This window comes from Lygodium microphyllum, chromosome 30, assembly GCF_053477565.2.
Source record: "Lygodium microphyllum isolate KBCC chromosome 30, Lygodium_microphyllum_v1.1.10, whole genome shotgun sequence".
Taxonomy (NCBI): Eukaryota; Viridiplantae; Streptophyta; class Polypodiopsida; order Schizaeales; family Lygodiaceae; genus Lygodium; species Lygodium microphyllum.
The window spans coordinates 119,458,366-119,472,891 of NC_141164.1; the positions used below are offsets into that span (position 1 = coordinate 119,458,366).

The 14,526-nt window shown below is 39.1% G+C and overlaps 1 pseudogene; it reads left to right on the forward strand.

Moving 5' to 3' along the window:
* Nucleotides 1–10,724: 10,724 nt before the first annotated feature.
* Nucleotides 10,725–14,526, forward strand: part of LOC148010284 (uncharacterized) — a 79,896-nt pseudogene continuing 76,094 nt past the window's right edge.

A 14,526-nucleotide genomic window follows, 5' to 3' on the forward strand; every position in this document is an offset into this window, starting at 1 on the left:
GCATGGCAGGAGTTATGGAGGATGGGAGATGAAGACAAGACTCATGTTGACATAGACAAAGAGAGACTAACTATTACACAAGTGAATTAGGTTCCAAGATAGATTAGCTTGGACTCATAAACACAATCTTGTGTAGGACACTAACAATGACAAAGTTACTACATGAAGGTACCAAGCATCATGATATTGTATTCATTTCATATAAAAGTGATAGTTAATACAATGCTTTATAGAAGTTGGGTTGTTCCATTCTCCTCACTGTGCATATGGGATTTAGGACAACTCTTCCTGGAGCATATATCATTTTTCATTTCTCAACACCTCCCCTCAAATGATGAGTCCCTACACTTGCTGGCTTTTGCTCCCCCTACAGATAACATGGCCCGAGAGACTAGCTCATAGGTAGCCTAGTCAAGTTAAAGCTTGAGACTTTATATCTTTGGAAAGGATTTTTACAAAGTAAATCCACTATGGGAACAAATTCCTTATAACAATCTGTCAGAGTTGTTGATGGTAGCAAAAGCATCTTCTTCTTCTTCTTCTTCATTCATGAATTGGTTTTGGTGATGGTCATTCCACATCTGATGTGCTCTTTTCTTGTGGAAACATTCACTGGCAATATGGCCAATCTTACCACAATAATGACATATCATCTGACTTTTGTTGTCAGTGTTGAATCCTCGACCTCTTCCCTTGGGTTCAGTAGCTCCTTTGGTGTATAAGAGATTTTCCTTTGAGTTGGTCTCTTTTACATCTTTGCTTTTAAATTTTCTTTCTCCATCAAGTAGTGAGTGCTCAATGTCTTTGAGTGAGAGATTGGGAACATTACTTAGTGTTGAAACAAGGTTCTCATATGGTTCATGATTAACACTGGCAAGTAGCATTGCTATTGCCTCGTCCTCATCAATGTTCATTTTAAGAGTTGCTAGCTAAGTTTTAAGGCTCTTGAACTTATTGATATGTACAGTCATAGATGAATTGTCTTTTACATCCAACTCATAAAATTGCATAAGTAATTTTACCTTTGAGTTCTTTGCTTGTGTACCAAAGATATACCTAGAGCTTTGTTGTTCATCTTCTTCCATGCCTTTGTTTTAGGCTGGTCTTTTGCAGCATCTTCTTTCTTGTCATCTGCATCTTCTTCCTCATCTTCAAACAAGTCCCATAAGTCTTTCTACAAAAGGTGGTATATGGTCTTCTCCTTCCAGGCATGAAAGCCTTTACCAATAAATTTTGCTATCTGCTCCACTTCAGTCATCTTAGTAGAAGGTCTTACTACGAGAACTCTCCGGCAATATCTATCCTTTTACAAGAAGATTGAGATTTACACGGGATTTTATCAATGTGACTTTAAATCATCACACAAACTGAGAATAATCTTTGAAGCATGAATCAGAAGGTGAGTTACTCTCGAGTAAACTGAAGATTCAAGTGCCAAGAAGCACTATTTGAGTATCGATAGATACTATGTCTTGAATGTTGATGCTTAGGCTTCTCAAACCTTTCGCTTGCTAAAGTTTTTGATGGAGAAGTAAATCTGAGTGGTAGTGACCTCAGTGTACTATAAACAATGAAAGAATGGGATGAGAAATAAGCTTGTAATGTAAGTGGCTATGGTGTTTTTTAGGGTTTGAGGTGCAAGTGACTGATTTTTCTAATGGTACAGCATCTACGGTGGATAATTGAACTAGGATCTTTGTTATTGAAAAAGAAAAAGATAAAAAAAGATTATGGGAGAAAAGGACTTTGATCCCTGCCATGTTGACCTACTCTTTAGGAAAATGTGGCACCACCCTTGAGAGTAGTAAGAAAAGAAAAGAAAAGAAGAAAAGACTCATAAAGTGTTATGGGAGAAAATGAAGAAATTGATGTCATAACATGCCTCACTCCAAGAAAAGATAGTAACATCTTTGGGTAGAAATTGATGGCTATAGCAAAGGTGGTAACACTCCATAGTCTAGATTAGCTCACTTACCAGTCGAATTATCTAGGATGGAATCCCGAAGCTGCCTCCCTTGGCGTTGTCGCATTGAATAATGCGCGTGGGGATTCGTGAATGTCGCTCGTCGTAGGGACCCTTTGAGATGGGAGCAAAAGATAAGAAGAGTACTCAAAGGATAGTTAAGAAGGAGCTCAATGTTTCTATTCTCAGGAGATCTTCAAAGTTTAGACACAATAGTAAGTAAATTTTCATGGATATTCATGAATGAAGCATAATTGTTGTATATGTAGATGAAGAAGATATTTTGAGTATTGTAGATGATGATTGGAAAGCAAAGTGAAGGTAGAGAAATTAAACAACACCTTCCCTTCTTTCGAGCTATCAAATTTCTTGAAGAGCTTATATTCCACGTTTGTAGTTGTTGTGTTTGTAGTTGTTGTGGAGGTAACTCCTTAAGGTCTGAAATAAAACAGAATTCAGAATCGTCTACACAAACTGCATTCCATAAAATAAACTCAACAATAAGTGGTTTGTCCGGCAGCAAGAAAAGATGTACAAACAACAACTAGCCCTCACAGTCTTCCCTTTTCCCTTGGGCAACTCCGATATGGTAGAGATGATCAGGCTCTTAATCATGATAATTACGCTTCATCAGTAGTAGGCGAAGTTTTTCCTTAAGTGTGATTTCGGGTCGTACAACTAGGAGAAATCGGTGAAGAACACGAAAATCAAATAGATGAACTTATCCTTAACTATTCGACACTAGGCGATCCAATTAAACAAATCCTCTGATCTGCTCAACGAATTGATGCCGAAAAGCAGATTTTTGTAGTCGATCTCATAAGATATAGATATGGCACGGAGCAACCACCCTTCTGCAGAGCTGATGTTCCCCAGTCTACTGTTCGTCGTCTTCGACTTCTCCTTTTTCGTCCTCTACTTTAGTCATACTTCCACGAGGTAGAAGATGTATACAATGCTTCTCGTTGACTGCAGGTTGGCGTTCCTCCTTATCGTCACCTTCAGCTCTCTCGCACTACGTCACCTTCAGCTCTCTTCCTCGTCCATCTTCAGACTCCTCCACCTTCGTTTGCAAAGCACAGACTATAGCATTGTCTTCTTCAGGCTTGTCGATCCACGTCAACTTGTCCTTCATTGTCAGCTGATCCTTCTTCTGCTGCCTTCAGCTGACGCCACCTTCATCTGCGCCTTCCGCAGAGCTCGCTGATGTTTCCAGTACTCTTCTCGCTCCTACCAAGCTCGCCCCCCCTTCACGTCCTTTTATTGTTCATACTCCACCTCCTTCAATAGCATATTTCTGCTCATGGTCACGCAGAAAAGTCGTGGCTTTTCCCAACTATTAAAAAAACTCAAAGCTTTTATTTTTGTCGATATCTTAACGACAGTGATTACGTCAAGAATCATGATGTCGTGTCTTACAAAAATATCAGAATTGTAATGCCTCTGTGGAAAAGGAGGACTCAACAAAACGAGATGATAGATTGGTGTTCAAATAGTTCGATTGGCTACAAGCACGTCATGTTATAGCCATTAATTCTTTCAAAAACTATTCATCAATAGGAGTTCTTCGACATAGTGTGATTCTCGTCTTTGATCTTTTCCTCTCACACTCCAAAGTTGACAACAATTGTCTTCAAATCTGCTTGTGAATGGGTGCTTTCAGTCACCACTAGTAGCTAGAGATTGGGACCCTTTAAATGGTGTGATGAAGCGCCTACAATCATCGTATCTAGAATCCACAAGGACGTAAGGCATGATGCATAATCCTCCAAGACGGACAGTTTCCTGCAACACCTACCTCTCCTTGGAATGCTTGTCGATGGACATCTCCTTGATTTCTGATTCCATCTCCTCCTTTGTTTCGGCTTGTATTTGGTTATTTTCCTTTCTCCTTTGCAATTTGCAATTCTTCTAACTTTGTGTACAACTATTTTTCACTTCTCACTACGTTAATCACACTTGAAATTGATACTAGAATCATTTGATTTTGCAATGACACTATAGCCTTTACTTTGGCAGCCAAAACATATTTTATAACTTCATTCCCATCCATACCACTATGTTGATGTAGCTTGTGTGTTTGTGAAGATGCATGGCTACTACCTCTACACTTGAAGTAGAAACTCAAAGTCATCTCCATACACTTAATCTATTCTTTATGATCCAATACTTATCCATTCTTTTCTTGAATTGAAAGAATCATTCAACCACACCTGACTTATGCTGACGTTGCAACTCATAGCGATCCAAATAAAGCATCTTCAAAACATACATTCTCTTCATATGAACCTATTTTTCATGCAATGTGTCCTAGCAAGAATATGTTTTGGAAGAGAACTTTGTGCCCAATCATTCATGATTTGAGAATTATACAATGTCGGATCTATGCGATGGAAGCAATCAAACGATGCTCCCACACAAAAAAGTATGAATGCATTGAAGAAATTGTGCCTAGCCTAACTACAAGTGATCATGTGTCATGCAAATGCAAACACAATAGATACACACAACAGAAAATAATATCCTAATGACGCTGACTAATGTGATCAAATTCTTATCGAAAAACTCCGCCCTCAGATTTGTAGTGGTGGACGCGTAGCGTCATGACAATGTGTTGTGTCCTATCACTTTGCAAAACATTTAACTCCTACAGTAGACAATGTGTTGTGTCCTATCACTTTGCAAAACATTTAACTCCTATAGTAGACAGAAGATCTTCATACAATCCATGTTCCTAATTTATTGGCTATCTCCCTAGGTACACCTCTTCTTTAGTAGATGTTTATCGTCATCAGTAAGCCCAAGCTGATCTTCATCAATAACACCTTGAGTGACATGAGCTTTCATCCTAATCAGATAGGAATGTGAGTATAGGAGACCCTCTATATTCATCAACAGAGCGTGAGACATAGGGTTGGGTGAGTGACTAGTCCTTGCCTTTCAAATCCCAATGAGAGGCAAGATGTGTGAATGGATCATTGCACATATGGGTTGGGCCTCTCAATGACCAAAGTATAATCTACTCCTTGCTTACGGTAATATAATGCTTCCTCACCTTCCTTCTCACATTATATGTCGTCATAGAGCGGGATGTATGATTGCACCATCAATTATGTAGACATAGAAACCTTTACGCAAGTGACAATAAGGATTATATCAATGGATGTGAGGAATTGGATTGGCCTTCTACATCGACCAACAAAGTGTGAGACAAAAGGGGGGATCGAGTGTGAGTAATATTTCCTTCAATCAATTGAGAGGTGAGGATTGCTGGACGTTTCGATAACTAGTGATCAAGTACATTCATGTTTTCCTCTACACACGGGATGGGTCTTTATTACCATATTAGGACACATTGCTCTATTTTGTACACTGCATTATCAAGCTCCATCGCCTTTCTTTTTGCACCTATGCCAAATGGGATGGGAGGCATTGATGCACCATCAATTGTACACATTAGCATACTCCTTTTGAGCCATTTCTCTTGTCGATTTCTGAACTAGGTGTGGGATAAGGGTTCCCCTCATTCCTTTTCGAGTGACTTGAGCTATGGGATGAGAGACTACTCTATCATTCGCACATGATTGACTATAGAGCTAAGTGATATATTATTTGTCCTCATAACTCAACAAATCTTCATCAACAATGCTACCCCCTTGGGTGCTACTACATGATTCTTGCCTTTATTGAAGTATGTAGTGGTGAGTAGTGGTACCTTCTGCACTCGACTTTGACCACCTAGCACATCAATGACTGCTCACATCGACCCCCAAATAAATGGGGTAAGTGTTTCTAACCCTACCCCTTTTGTTGATATGTATATGTCATGTCTTAAGTGTGGAGATGCAAGGGTTTGGTTGATTGACAAGTTTTAAGTCCCTACTGATTCACAATATCAATCCATTAAGGTTTTAAGTGTGGGAACATGTCCTTGAGGGTCTATTCTATGTACATTTATTTAAATTCTTCCCTATCTTATCTTTAAATAATGTAATGTCTTTTCTATGCCATGTTGGTGTCCCGTCCCCACCCATCCATCGTCCTATTCTATCTCGTACTTGGAGTCTTCCCTTTCCCCTTTGGCAAATTTTCCCTTTTTCTCAATTTTTGCACGTGAATGCACTCTTCATCACCCAAATTGTACTTTAATGTTACATAGTTGTTCAACTTTGAAGTAGACATTTTTTCCTTTTATAGTCTCTATTTTCAACTTACTATTCAGTCGTTATCTATTTTTTATCATTTTTATGCTATTTGGATGTATTTCCATGGACACGTCCCCTATCATCCCGAAACTACAATCTGAACTTACATCCCTATTTGTTCCTTTGAATTGGATGCTTTTTTCTTTTACTGCCCTCCATTTTGAGCCGTTGTTGTAAGCTCTTAATTTTTCAAGGATTTTATGCAAATTAGATGTGCTTCCATGTGAATGTATTGTTTTTGCTTTGGAACCACGATTTGACCTTATAGTCCAAATTCTTCCCTTTCCTTGGACATTTTTCCTTTTCATAACCTATCATTTCGACAAACAGATTGTTAGTTATTACTTTTTACATATTTTCATGTATTTTTCTTTGGTATCTTTATCATTTTTCCATATGAACAGCCTCGTTTCTCATTGGAACTGTGTTCTACCTTGATAGCCATGTGCGGCTCATCAAATCGGACATTTTTCTTCTTGTGACATTCTGCTTCGATAGACGAATTTTTTGTTATTAAAAATTTATTGTATTTTCATGTGTGTTTTTTGGTTTTTTTAATGTGAACACTTCTTTTTTCATCAAAAGCATCGGTTCAACTGCCCATCTCATTCCCTTAGTCATCCTACCCATTTTTTCTTTTTTCTTTTTGTTTCTTCATCAGATCTCCAATTTGGCCTTAATTGATTTTTTTGTGTTTTCACACTTATTAGCATCCGTGCGTTCTGCGTGAACACTTGGTTTTCATCTCACGACATGCACCATCATGTCACATCCGACCTGGTATTCCAAATTTTTTTACCATTGTCAAGTGTTTTTAAAAAAAAACTAAAAACCCCTAGTCAAATGGTAGTTAGGATTGATTTTTGCTAGCTTAGTTGTTTGTGTGACAATTTGTTTTGTTATTTCATAATTTGATTTCTTATGTTTATCTAGCTTAGGATTTGTTTCTGTCATTTTGTTTGGTTTGTGTGAAACTTGATAGCCTTGGTCGAGCTTGGTATTTTTTTTGGACAGGTTGAAGTAGGAGTTTGTTATTAGCTACCGAACATTGAGGAACAAGGTATGTTTTCTTGTCAAGACTCTTGCACATCCAGTGTTTATGGGTTCACGAGCACTTCACGTTGCACTTGTTGATGCACTATACTCGGAGGTTGTCTCCTGTTCTTATCAAATACTTCCATGCCATGGATTGGGATTATGCACTCTTTGCACCAACATTTAGTACTAGCACGGCATGAGGTCCGCTGCAGCTATATGCAGTAACTTTTAGCTGCACGCGCACTTTAGAGAGTATTTGTCATTGAGCACGCACATTTCTTGCACACACTATTTGGGATATTCATCACAAAGTTAGGAACCTCTGGTTGAGAGTGTAAGGTGGTTAGGTGAGTTAGAGGGTCGTGAAGGACGCCGCCAATTGTGAGATGGGTTGTTCTTATCTAGTCAACATCTTGAGGACCATCATTTCCAGAGATTGTGAGATTATCGATGGATGGAGTGGAGATTGATATTTTATTGATGAGAGTTGAGAGGTGAGGATAAGGATTTAATTAATCAAGGAACTTTCGTTTGCACTTTGCATGATGCATGAGCATATGTAGATAGACTAGGCATAATATCTTCAGTGCATCCATATTTTTTTAATGTGAGGCATTGTTTGAATGGTAGCATGTCATGGATTCGATCAATTGCATGTTTTCTCAAATCATGTATGGTTGTGCACGGAGTTCTCTTTCATAGCATATTCCTGTTAGGGCACACTGCATTAAAAAAATAGATTCATATCCAGAGAATATTTTGAAGACTCGAGGATCAAAGGAAAAGGTCGTACGTTTTACATTGTCAGCGAGTATTTCTTGAAGAAAGAGAGGACATGTGTGCTGAAAGTGTGTGCAATTACAAGAACAATAGGCCAAGAAAGGGAATAAGTTGTCCAAGATAAAAGATGAAGAAAAATGATGCGATTTACGAAAATCAATATTTTTGCCCATTTTTAATGGATTTTTGTAATTCTGCCTATGCAAACTTATCGATCAGATACATTCCGATCGTTTTGAGTACCCGAACAACTATATTCGGAGTTCAAATGACGAAGTTGTGATCCAAACAAGTTGCAAACAGGCATAGAGCAAAAAAATCAAAAATAGTGAAAAGCAATAGAAAAGAAAAAGCCAAAAGTTGAAAGCAAAAAGCCTAATGTATGTGAGTGTGGATAGAAAACTATATAAGGAGAGGAGATGGAAGAGTTAGGGACCTTCCCCCTTGCTTACAATTATATTATGTGAGAGAGGAGAGTAGAGGGTCGCATGCAAGAGGGTACTCTTGACATGTTAATTTCGAAGTTGAAGAATCTGGACTTTGTGGTGTCGAGCATCGGCTCAAGGTTGTTAAGGTACGAGAATATATTTCTCTTGGTTTGTTTTCGAATTATTGGTATTTCCATTGGTTGTGTGATGCTCTACCCGCATACGGGTTTAAATTTTTTGAGCTATAAGAGATGTTGTTTTTTGTCTTGTTTTCGTGTGTGGCTTGTGGCGTATTATTGAATATTTGAATTTTTCAAGTTGTGTTGTGCATCCGACAAAGTCAAGTATCCCAATCGGCACTCCTTAACGTCTCGTCATCGGGTTGTGAGTGAGGCGCCTTGCTCTCGATCACCGCTCGCATAACATCTCTTTTTTGGTGCCCCCACTAAGGATTGCGGAAAAAATTTGACTTTGTGCGTGATTTGTGGATTGATTTCTTGTTTGTAATTGTTTTTCCAATGGCTAGTTCTTTTCCTAAATTTTATGGTAAGAAGGGAGAGGATCCTCGGTGATTCCTCGAAAAAGTGGAGCTTGGATGTATTATCTAGCGAATAAATGACTCAACCCTGAAACTCCAAATTCTGAAATTTCAATTGTTGGATGAAGGTCGTAATTGGTTTGAGGATTATGAAAAGACCCTTAGATTGAGAAACCCTCATGTTCCTATGGAATATGAAGCAACTAAGCAGGCGTTCCTTGACCGTTTTAAGGAAACCGAGACTTCCCATGACCTTTGGAGAGAAATAGAAACTTGCCAAAAGAAAGAAGACCAGACCATAGAATTTTTTGCCATGGAGTACGCTAGACTTTGGGATCGTTGGAATGTATCTTTAGGCCCAAGAGAGAGCCTCGGAAATGTTGAAAATCAAACATTTCATTGAAAAATTGCACGCAGAGGTGAGGACAAAATTGGAAGTTAAAGAACCTAGTACTTTTGAAAAAGCTGTGACAATTGCCGTAGAAAAGGAGAGAAAAATTGAGAAAATTAAAAAAAGAGAGCCATTTAGAACACCTGTTGAAAATAGAGACCAAAATTGGCAAGGACAAAACTTTCAAATGTTAACAAGACAAAATGCCCAATTAGCACCAAAGATTGAGGATCAATTGTCTGGCCAATTACAAAATATGAGATTAGGAGCTATGAGAGGAAGACCTTGGGGAAGAGGAAGTGGAGGACCTGTAGGACAGACCAATCAAGAAAATTTAGAAAGTGAGAGAGGAATAAATGGTAGAGGATATTTTCGTAGACCGATGGTGACTTGTTTTTCTTGTGGAGAGTTAGGTTATGTGAGTACAAATTGTCCTTATCCGCCTAGAGCAGGTGGGGATATGTATCCTTTACCTCAAAATTTTCCTAACAGGCAAAATGATTTTGGGATAGAAATTAAAAATGATTCTACTTCGCAAGAACCTAAGTTGAATGAAGAAGAGAAAGGAGAAAATGCTATAAATTGTATTCTTTTAGAAAATAAAAAAAAGGAAAGTAAAACTGTTGATGTTATGCCTGCAATTAAATGAAGAAGAGATGCTGAGAGAGATGAACCTAAAACCAGTAAGGCTGGTGAGGAGAGAGGAAGAAAAACAAAGAGAGGAGAGAAGAAAGAGAAGAAAAAAATAAATAAATCGAGAGCGCCTAGGAAACATTATCATGCTACTGATATTCCTTTGGGAGAAGGAGAGAGTGATTATGACCTAAAAAAAGATATGATGGGTAAGAAGGTTGATATATCTTTTGCCCAATTGATGGAGTTGTGCCCTAAGATGAGAGGACAGTGGAATAAATTAGTGAATCCGAAGTATAAGAAATTAGTGAATCCGAAGTATAAGGAAAAAAAGAAAGGAGTAGTGAGAGTTTTGAGTGTAGAGGAATTGCCTAATATTTGTCCTGTTGTTGATGCTTGGTATAAGAATCAGAACATAGGAGAAGTATATATTGATGGAGGAGCGCAAATTAGTGTGATTACTCAGGCTTGTGTTGAGCAGTTTGGACTTTGAATAATTGAAGGGTCTAAATTTCGAATCAGGCTTTCTAATCATGCTAAAGTGAGGTGCTTAGGTATGATTCAGAATTTGGAAGTGAAGGTTTATGGAGTCTCTATGAAAATTGATTGTCATGTTATGCTAGTAGGGTTGGGAGCTTTTCCGCTCATATTGGGTAGACTTTGGCTTAGGAAAGCAAGAGCAATTCAAGAATGGGGAAAAGGGATAATAACAATTTATGATCGAAGGGGAGTACCGAAGAAGTTTGACATGTCTTTGAGAAAGGAACTTTTGAATGAAGAAGATTCTGAAGAAGAAAATGAGGAAGAGAGTGATAGCTCTTTTGAGGAAGATGATAGTGAGGATGAGAGTTCAGAGAGTGATTCTGATGGGGAGGTGTCATCTATTGCAGTTGAGTTAGTGAGTTTTGAGAGAGAGGAAGAGAGAATTGAGGATGAATTTTTGAGTTTGTTAGAAGACCATGAGGGGAAGGGCTTAGAAACTGTAAGTTTTCAAGATGAAGTTAAGGGTTTGAATTTGTTGCCTAATGAGTTTGTGAAGATTTCTTGTGAATCTGGTTATGAGTTTGTTGATCGAGAGAGTATGGACGTTTTAGGTTCTGACTCATGTTGTGATTTTGGTGTTGGTGTTGTTGACTCGATTGAGTCTTGTGAGTTATTTGGTGATGTTTTGAGTAGCCCTGGAGAGGCTTTTGTTTGTGGTGTTGATGATGTGGTTTTGAGTAGACCTAATCTCTTACTTCTTGATAGTTGTGAAGATGATTGTTTGGTTTTTTTAGGCAATAATATCAAAGGGAAAACTTCATTTGATAGTCTTGTAGTTTCTTTGAATTCTCTAGAAGTTTTTGATGATTTTGATTGGGGAGTTGATGACCTTGAGAGTGACATTAAAGAGGATGTGAGAGGAAATTTGAATAAGGCTTTAGAAAGGATTGAAAAGTTGAGAGAAGAGAGATCTAATGCTAAGGGTAAAAAGTGTGAAGAAAGTTGTGAGGTTGAAGAGCCCAAAGTCCATCAGATTTGTTCAAAGCTATTGAGTTGGCTGAGAGGTACTCTCGTAAGTACCGCCGAGATGCTTCATTTCAGCATGGGCAACAAAGAGGACCTATACAGTCACATTTTGGGCAGCAAAGAAGTGTTGTAAGGCCCGGGCAGTTTGGGACAGATTATGGTGGTGGAAATATGCCATTCAGCACCCCGAAGATCCCCACATACCCCACCTTTAATGCCTCTAGGCAAAACAATAATTTCAGGACTGCAAATCAAGGAAGAGCTGAAAATAGACAAGGGAACAGCAGGGGTAAAAATGCTCCAGTTTTTGGTGGTCAACGCTCTATCCCGATGGGCCTCTACAAGGAGAGGAAAGAAAAAGGACTTTGCTTTAAATGGGGGAAAAAGTATACAGCCGAGCATGCATCTAAATGTGCTTATAGGAATGCAAAAGCAAGGGTACATAGCATGTTAGTCTTTGATGAATCTGATGAGGATCATGAGGATGCAAGTGCCTTTGCAATCACTACCGAAAATGATGAGGTTGAAGAGGAATGTGGGCAACAAGAATTCTTTGACCCGGCTGACACCTTTCCATTTGACCGCGGCGGTCATGTAGATGTAAATATGGGTGATAAGAATGGTTCACATGCTGTTGCCACTGTTTGTACTATCTCCCTAGATGCTTGGATAGGATCTAAGAGCCCAACACTCTTCGTCTTCAAGGCAAGATTCACGGGAAAGATATATTTGTCTTGGTAGATAGTGGTAGCACACACAGTTTCATAAATAGAGCAGTCATGGACAAGCTAAAATATTTTGTCTCTGATTTATAGCAACCAATGAGGGTGCAAGTGGCCAATGGGAGTGAGGAAATTAGTACTTATGTATGCCCAGCTGTACCTATTAAGTTTGCTGAAAATTATGAGCAGAAAGTGGATTTGATTGCACTCAATATGGGACCAATAGACATTGTGTTGGGCTGCGATTGGCTGAAAACTTTGGGCACTATTTCCATGGATTTTTCATTATTGTACATGTAGTTTTTCAAGGCTGGACAGCTTGTTCACTTGCAGGGAATTAAAAACAACAGTGAATTTCAGCTTATTACAGCCAAACAGCTCAAGAAAGAGTTCAAGAAATGCTCCCAAATTTTGGTGCTGCAATTAAACAAGGAAAATGCATATCAATCCCGAAAAATGCATGATAATTCAGCCCTTAAGGCTCTACTTGCAGAGTATGGTGACTTGTTTCAGTTACCTACAACATTACCTCCCAAGAGAGCGGTTGATCATCCCATTGATTTGGAGCCCCACTCCAAGCCAATCAATAAATCCCCTTACAGGTTGTCCAAATATGAAAGAGAAGAAGTGGCCAAGTAGGTCAAGGATTTAGTAGATATGGGATTCATTGAGCCTAGCTCATCCCCTCTTGCAACACATGTCTTGCTGGTCAAAAAGAAAGACGGCACTTTCAGGATGTGCATAGATTACAGAGATTTGAATACGATTACTATCAAGAATAGATACCCTATTCCTAGGGTGGATGACCTGTTAGGTGAGTTGAAGGGAGCTAAGTATTTCACAAAGATTGAATTGAGATCTAGCTACCATCAGATATGCATGCGTGAAGGGGATGAGATAAAGACTGCATTCAGGACTGATCGTGGGCTCTATCACTTCTTGGTCATGCCCTTTGGCTTGACTAATGCACCAAGCACATTTCAGAGTCTCATGAATAAAATACTTCAGCCTTACTTATTCAAATTTGATATACTTAGACAGCATAGACTCTTTGCTAAGGAGACAAAGTGTTCGTTCATGCAAACTAAGGTATAGTACTTGGGACACATTGTCAGTGAGGTAGGCACTACAGCTGACCCAAAGAAAGTGCAGTGTGTCAAAGATTGGTCCACACCTGCAAATACTACCTCTTTGAGAGGATTTTTGCGTCTCTCCTCATTTTACAGCAGATTCATTCGGCACTATGCCACTATTGCAGCCCCTCTCACTGATAGGCTGAAGAAAGAAGTATTTTTCTGGGATGCATTGGCATATAGAAGCTTTAATCAGCTGAAAGATTTGCTTACTTCAACCCATATCTTGGTATGCCTTGATTTTTCTAGGGAATTCACCATTTAGTGTAATGCCAGTGGGAGAGGAATTGGTGCAGTCTTGCTGCAAGAACATGGGGTCATAGCTTTTGAGAGCCGAAAGGTGGTTGAAAATGAGAGGGTTATGAATGTATGTGATCAGGAAATGCTGGCCATCCTTCATGCCATCAAGAAATGGCATCATTATTTGTATGGCAGCCGGTTTAGAGTGAAAAGTGACCATAGAGTACTCAAGTACTTCTTGTCTCAGTCAAATCTGACTCCGAAGCAAAGGAGATGGGTATCCACCTTATAGAACTATGACTTTGACATCACCCACACTCATGGGAAGGACAATGCAGTGGCTGATTCCCTGTCTAGGATGTGGGCATGTAAAGTCTCTGCTATCATGGAGTTACACAGTGATTGGATACATGAGCTTCAGGAGGCTTACCTATTAGACGCTAATTTCAGCAATGTATTTCAGAAATTACAGCAAGGACAATGTGTGGAAAACTCTTCGTATCAGCTGAAAAATGGGCTTTTATGGTATAATGGCCGAATTGCCATCCCTCATGCTTCCCCATTCAAGCAGAAATCATGCAGGAGATGCATTCAGCCCCTATAGCCGGTCATTTGGGAGTCTTTAAGACCTACGACAAAATTGCTAAAAGCTTTTACTAGAAGGGCCTTTGGAGAGATGTGAAAGACTTTGTCTTGGGCTGCATGCCTTGTCAGCAAAACAAGGACAACACCTTAAAACTAGTTGGTTTACTTCAACCATTGCCTATTCCTGAAGGCAAGTGGACACACATCACTATGGACTTCATTACCATTCTAACGGTGACCAAGAAAGGTTGGGACAGCATCTATGTAGTTGTGGATAGACTCACAAAGGCAGCCCATTTCATTCCCACAAAGACTCAGTATAATGCTTCAAGTAGCCAGCCAATTCATGGAATATGTTTTC